Consider the following 7,761-nt stretch of genomic DNA (forward strand, 5'->3'; position numbering starts at 1 on the left):
ATAACTTCCAAATTGAGAGGAAGTAAAATTATCGCCATGTAAACGTTAGTTGAAAAATTGCTGCCGAGGCTTTACACTAGCTAAATTAACTAGGCAGGGCAATCCCGATCTGGTGATTTCTAGTATATCATCAAAATCAATCAATCGCAGAGCGTTTTTGGACTCATCCATCAGATTTAGTACAATACCATTGGAAATTAATGTTGAAAGGTACATGTAAATTCCTAAAACTTTCTCTCTCCCATAAAGTGGCCAGTCTTCTTCATCCATCTTTTTGATCCTCTTTTGTCACAAATTATTTTCTCTAATCTACTCCTACCCTCTCCCTAGCCCTGACTTTCCAATGCTGGCCCTTGGACAACCTAGTCAGGTTCATTTGTATTGACATCCCTTGTCTGTTACGAATGTTGAATAAAATTTCATTTGAACTTACTCTATGCCGACTTTGTCCTTTTGTGAGTAGAAATGTGAGACTAAATATCTACAGAAAAATATAATTAAACCGACTTCAAAACACGGGTCTCCGTGTGTGGCTATCACAATTTGTTTGCTCATCATCTAAGGCATCTAAGACGGAAGTACATGCAAGCAATGCATGCGTACTAACTGAAGTAATGCAGGTGTTTACATTGTTTTGTGCATGTGCCAGGTGCTAGAAATCTCAACGGTAATACCAGTGTTTGGTAAGTCAATTTAATAATACTTTCCTGTGGATATCTTTTCTCAAATTCCTACCCACCGCACAGACAACTGGTAGAGTAAGTTGAAAGGACCTTTGATTCAACATTCTGGCTTGTAGAGCTTGTGAGAGGAAATGTTCCTAACAACAACCAAAGGTATCGCAGTCTGTCAGATAACGCTCTCCCCAGCCCTAATCTCTCCCTTTCCCCATGCATCTTTCCCTATTCAAATGTCCTTTTTTCCTCCCTCCCTCTTCTCCTCTCATTCATTCTTTCACCATCTTCAGCACCCTCTCCCTCTCTCTGTGGTACTCCTCTCTCAAATCCACCCTGTCTCTGTGGCTATATCCTTGGGCATTTATGTGAAAGAGGTCCACACAGTTCCCTGAATATGCATCGCTTTGTGTGGCCATGTACACAATTTCTCTGGCCAATGAGATTGCCTCCTCCTCACTAAGGCTCCACCGGACCCCTCCATCCAGTACTGCATAGGCATAGGGCAAACCTGAGTCCACTGAGAAAAGCTCTCCCTGCAGACGGGTGCCGTCACTGCACACATAGAAAAGCTTTGGGCTACAACGATCACTGACAAGGGATATTGTCAGGTTCCCGTCAGTTACTGCATGTCTTGTTCTGTCACTGGCACTGCCAGTCAAGTCATCCTGACTACAAGAATCACTTGCAGACATTCCTGTCTCTTCAAGGGGTACTTTTGCTGGAGAGATGCTGTCTCTGCCTGATCCTATCCTATCAACTTTTTGTCCCCTGAATTTCTACACCCTAACCTCCTCTACATCCGAGCCAGATAGAGTGGCTGCCACACACACGTCCCCTTAAATGGGTCCAGCATATGAGAGAGGAGCTTGGCAGAGCTAGTGATTGACAAGCGGCGGCCGTGGCGTAGCTGGTAAAGGCGGATCTCTCTAGCCAGGATTCTCTCCCATAGCATGCAGTCTGCCCAACTGCCTGAAGTGGTGACCAGTAAATGGGAGTGGATGGGCAGTATCTTCTGGGCAGAGGGACAGGAGACAAGCCCTGAGCAGCTGGCACGTGTGTCTGCTGCTGCTATACACCTCCTTGGACCACAAAGGCCAGGGTAGTGGTTCCGTGAGACAAAGGGAATGGGCGGCGGGTGGGTGGTGATGGAGGGGTGGACAGGGAGGAAAGGGACGAGTGTCTGTTGTCACAGCGGAAAGGAACAGAGCTCTGAGGGGTAGGTGTGAAAGAATGCAGAGGGACCCCTCCATCTCTCTCAGATTTAAATCCTCCCCAACCAAGGCTCCTTTCCATCAGCCATGTCCAGGAGAGGAGTGATATCTCCCATAGGCCTAGAGAGTGAGGCAGGAGTGTTCCACCTGTGAGACATCGGGGTGTTCTGAAAACTACAGACGTCTTGTAAAGTGATTGTCTCTGGCTGACGGATTGTGGTTGACATCAATGCAATAAACGTTGACCACAAAACAGACTCAGTGTTCCGAAAAKAACAGATTCCCTGTCCCTTGAGTTTGAGTAAAATGTTGATGCTCAGTGCAATCTCTTAACAGGGAGAGGCAGTCAAATTTAACAGCTCAGAGAAACCCATAATCCAGAGAAACTGTCCATAGGATTGTTCTATTTTTCTCCCAGTGGAATCCATTTTTACGGCCTTGTATATGACATTCTTGCTTAGTATTGACTCTCCCCAAATACAATGACAGTGAACTTGAAGTATTTTTATATAGGGGACTGACACACACACACACACACACACAGACTCTGTTTTTACAAGCATTTCGCTTGATATGGCGATATATGATAGTGCTTCTGTTTTGATGGTGAGTAATATGATGCAGAGAAGCGACTCTACAAACACTAACTTACAGGGTCTATTCTGCTGAAGCAGCTTGTCAATGGAGCCACATTAGAGATGTGACACTTGCACTTGAATAAACATGTCTTCATTACATGTTGTGTTTCACATTAAATGTTATACCTTTGAGTTATATTTGACGGTAATTCAAATAATTATTTTGGSTCCCAAAAGCTCAAATGTTGTAATCGAAAGAGGACGTGACGGTGCAAGAGAAGCAAACAAGCCGGTATCCTGACAATCAAATAAACCGCCTCTACCCTCCGTTCTATTGGCGAACATACAATCACTAGGGAACAAACTGGACGAGCTCCACTCGAGACTATCCAATCAACAGTACCTGGAGAACTGTCATTTTCTATGTTTATTGGAGTCGTGGGTGAACCAGGACATGGATAATATATATTGAACAAAAATATAAASGCAACATGTAAAGTGTTGGTCCCATGTTTCATGAGCTGAAATAAAAAAAATCTAGGAAATGTTCCATAAGTGTCACGTTCCTGACCTGTTTTCCTTTGTCTTGTATTTATTTTAGTTGGTCAGGGCGTGAGTTGGGTGGGTTGGTCTATGGTTGATTTTCTATGTTGGGATTTGGTGTTCGGCCTGGTATGATTCTCAATCAGAGACAGCTGTCAATCGTTGTCCCTGATTGAGAATCATACTTAGGCAGCCTGGGTTTCACTTGTGTAATAATGAACCCTAACTACTCTGCATCTTGGTCCGATCCATGCTCCTCCTCATCTGAGGAGAATGACTACGACAGCCGTTACAATAAGCACAAAAAGCTTATTTATGTCAAATGTTGTATTTCTGTCTGAAGAGTATTTCTGTCTATAATGAAGCCCTTTTGTGGGGAAAAACTCATTTTGATATATAAACTGTCACTCGGTAAAATTGTATACATTTTTGCATGTTGTGGTTATATTTTTGTTCAGTATATATCTCGCTGGTTTTTCCATGTTTGAACCAGGTTTTCCTCTAGAATTTTGCCTGTGCTTAGCTCTATTCCGTTTATTTTTATTATTTAAATAACTGCCGATGACAAGCATACCCATAACATGATGCAGCCACCACCATGCTTAAAGAGTGGTACTCAGTGATGTGTTGTGTTCGATTTGCCCCAAACATAATGCTTTGTATTCAGGACATAATGTTAATTAMTTTGCTTTGCAGTTTTACTTTAGTGTCTTATTGCAAACAGGATGCATGTTTTGGAATATTTGTATTCTGTACAGGCTTCCTTCTTTTCACTCTGTCAATTAGGTTAGTATTGTGGAGTAACTACAAGGTTGTTGATCCAGCCTCAGTTTTCTCCTATCACATCAATTAAACTCTAACTGTTTTAAAGTCACAATTTACCTCATGGTGAAATCCCTGAGTGGTTTCCTTCTTCTCTGGCAAGGACGCCTCTATTTTTGTAGTGACTGGGTGTATGAATACACCATCTACCAATAGGTGCCCTTCTTTGCAAGGCACTGGGAAACCTCCCTGATCTTCATCGTTGAGTCTGTGTATGAAATTCACTATCGATTAAGGGATCTTACAGATAATTGTTTGGGGTACAGAGATGAGATAGTCATTCAAAAATCATGTTAAACACTAGTATTGCACACAGAGTGAGTGCATGCAACTTATTATGTGGCTTCTTAAGCACATTTTTACTCCTGATCTTATTTAGGCTTGCCATAACAAAGGGGTTTGTTACTTATTAACTTATTAACTCAACTCAACTGCTCTGAGGCTGCATGGTCCTAAAGCACACSAATGCYGCTTTTTGTATCACAATGCAATAATAAAACTGGGGGGGGGGACAAAATGCAATTTCAGAATGTGTGTAGGAGGGGTCATGATGTTTATCTCCTTTCCCAGTTTCATCAACAGTTTTGAATTCACACTGTTCCAGATGCAAAGGGTGTTGTACCTAATAAASTGACCACTGACCACTGAATCTATAGACTTTCCATAATGTGTTCTGGGAATACCCGGGGTATTAAACATTTGGCTGTAAGTGTTGAAYAGTTGAATCTATTACCTCAGGAGATGGTACYATTCAGCTTGTCTGGGGATGACAAAGAAGGACTTCAACAAAGCCAAAATAGAAAATGATTGGAAGGGRACTCTTTGCTGTTAAATTWGAGACKTATAAATAAATGACTKTTGTGCCTTGTAACTGATGAATGTCTGTTGAATGTCTGTGTTGTGTGAATATAAAACCAACTTTACCTCGGYCTCATACCTCTGCTCCAAATGTCCCACCGCGTCCCTTACAGCCCGCTTGCTTTCAACCGCAGCTAATCTATTTTTCAATCTCAAGGCTCAATCCCTCTACTCATCATTTAAACTTCYGTTGAAACCTCAGCTTCTTCAATTTATTAAAACATGGCATAATTAGAGTGTCATCAAGAAAAACACTAACAACACATTACCATTCACATACTGTCAACCCTCACCAAGTTGACATCAATCCTCTTTATCAATGTCTTCATCAGCTGCAAAATCTGGATCCCTACAAATCAGCTTGGCTAGACTATCTGGACCCTCTCTTTGGTGACTTTGTTTATGGCTCATAGCCTTTAGCTTCACGGTTTGTTTTTGTAGTGTTTATTGTTTTGTTCGGCGTCATTTTATTAATAAAAGGAAAATGTACGCCCACCACGCTGCACCTTGGTCCTCTTCTTTTTGCGGCCGTGACAAACTATTTATTTTTTATTTAACCTTTATTTAACCAGGCTAGGCAGTTGAAGAACAAGTTCTCATTTACAACTGCGACCTGGGGCCTGTTGCACAAAACTAGGATAAGGGATTAAGCCAGGATATCTTGGTGATCCTGGCTCAATTGATCCGTAATCCGGTTGCACTAAAGATGGATAGGGGGCAGGAGGATATGTTATGGTATAAATTAACCATGGAGATTTATTCTGTGGAGCTAGCCTGCTCCAGACCAGGCTAATTCCAGGATCTATTTAATCTCATCCCTAATGTCAGTCAGCAGTCACCACAAATGGAAACCAATAGTTATTTCACTGCTCACTATACATTGTTATCACATATAACTAGACCCACTGTTATTATTTAAACGTTGTGATCATTAATTTCAAATTTTGGATAAAAAAGATTTTTTAGATGATGTTGCTATCATTAGATAATTTACAGTTTCCCATAGACTATAAGGCTATATATAAAATGATAGAATATTAGGGCCACAGAGGGGAAAAAAACACAAGTCATAATATTGTAACCATTTGTTTTAAAGGAGGACAGTTGTAAAGACAGATGTGGGGCATTTCGTGAAATTGTACTTCAGTATGGTTTCATAAAACAAAGACATGCTGTGTGCCAGAATATTAAGTATCACATTGTCATAAGTATCAAAACTGTAAAAACAATATGTAGTTTTTTCTGCAGAAAGAACCAGCCTCATAAATTTTGACTTTATCCTTTTTCTTCAGTGTGGCCCTAGTACTCTGTCATATAAACAAATACACATTCCATATGAATATAAAAACACAATGTGTAACATTATGTTCCTTTATTGAATAAGGACAAAACAAAGCAGGTAAACCATCAGCTCCTTTCGAAACTGAAGTCACAGTGACTCTACAAGATGGAAAGCACAAGAATCCAAGCAATATTATACAAAATGATACATACACATTCAAAGGTCTGTAATATAACACACCCTGCATGTCTGCACACTAAATAAATGCAGGACAAATCCATACACATCAACTGAACAGACAAATGAATGGATGCAGTAGCCTCCCTGCAGCCTTGTATTACCACACCGTATACCGCACAAACATCATAAGAGGCCAAATTCGTCAAAAAACGAACCCAACAAAAACCCAAATTCCTCTGCCACCGCAGGACATATTTAACCAAAATTGAAAGCACACATACTAACTAAAATATTCAACACATATTGGTCCCTCAGCAGCCGACCACTGTCGTCATCAGGGAAGTTGCCGGATTGTCCCAGTCCATGGCTGGTGGACTGGGGGGCCCTCTCCTTCCTCAGGCAGGCCACATCTGTGGAGGACAGCACAAGCACACGTAATATCACATGCCCTAACAGGGCTGACCCTTAATTTGTGAGGGCAGTGAGCGTGCCTTCAGGAGGCCAAAGGTCATTTCAACTCTGGCCCTGGTCCTGGCATGGGCATGGTGTGTAGGCCTGCTGTGCTTCCTGGGGGTCTGTGAAGGTGTCAGGAGAAAAGGCTGGCAGCCATACCCCCTGTCCCCCAGCAACACACCAGAGAATTCACCTGTCAACAAAAAAAAATCTCATCATTACTACCTCATAAACACAGTGATATTCTTGACACAGCCATGATGGTTATAAATAGGGGTTGGTGGGCTTACCTTGTGATAGGCACTGATAGATTTCAGAGGCCCGAAAGATTCTGGAGTCATGGACTGAGCCAGGCCCATTTTGCCACACATTGCTGATCACACAGTCAGCATTGCGACCATCTGAAATCATAAGATGAGGAATATTACACCAATCAATGCACATCACTGGCAATGCCAGAGTGTTCGTCAATGGACAGATATCAAAAGTTATGTTCACCTGAACATTAATGCTGTGAAAGGATTTCCTATTCACAAAATCGGCCTCATGGGCACCTGAGGGGGCTTTTAATCCTTATGTGTGTGCAGTCCACTGCCACCAATGACATTGGGGAAACCTGTCACCAAAGTAATGAGTATCCTACTATGTGTTAACAGTTGTCCTGTAATTTGTAGATCCTCTTACCTGCAATCCTATAGAACTCCTCTTTGATGTCACAGAGCCTTCTGTGGCCAGGGAAGGAGATGAAGACATCTGCTAATGCTTTGATAGCCGACACACACTCCTTATTGTGCGGCAAATTTGTGGCCTTGTTCAGCTGTTCTGCATCCCCCACTGAGTACAGGAGGCTCCACTAGCAAAAAAGCGAAGGCCACACAAACCATTTGCTCCACACTCAGTGCATGGCTCCGTGCAGTGGCGGTGCTTAATCCTGGGACCCAGTAGTCTGCATAGATACCTGATGCCATCTGCAGAAAACCTGTTACTTTCATATAGATGGTCATCAGGGAAGGCCAGTGGGTCCAACCGGTCCCTGAAGACCCTTTCTCGCCTGAAGGCTCTCCTCAGCACAAGTGCTTCTTCATCCACCACATCTCGCACGAATGGGCATGCCATTGTCAGAGCAGAAGGAACACACAATTTTGGGCCTTCCTATA

General features: G+C 42.4%; 1 pseudogene; it reads right to left on the reverse strand.

The window, feature by feature from the left end:
- Window positions 1–946: 946 nt before the first annotated feature.
- Window positions 947–3,896, reverse strand: LOC112067779 (proteasome subunit beta type-11-like; annotated as a pseudogene).
- Between the last annotated feature and the right edge of the window lie 3,865 nt (window positions 3,897–7,761).

This window comes from Salvelinus sp. IW2-2015, linkage group LG19 (genome assembly GCF_002910315.2).
Source record: "Salvelinus sp. IW2-2015 linkage group LG19, ASM291031v2, whole genome shotgun sequence".
In the NCBI taxonomy this organism is placed as follows: Eukaryota; Metazoa; Chordata; class Actinopteri; order Salmoniformes; family Salmonidae; genus Salvelinus; species Salvelinus sp. IW2-2015.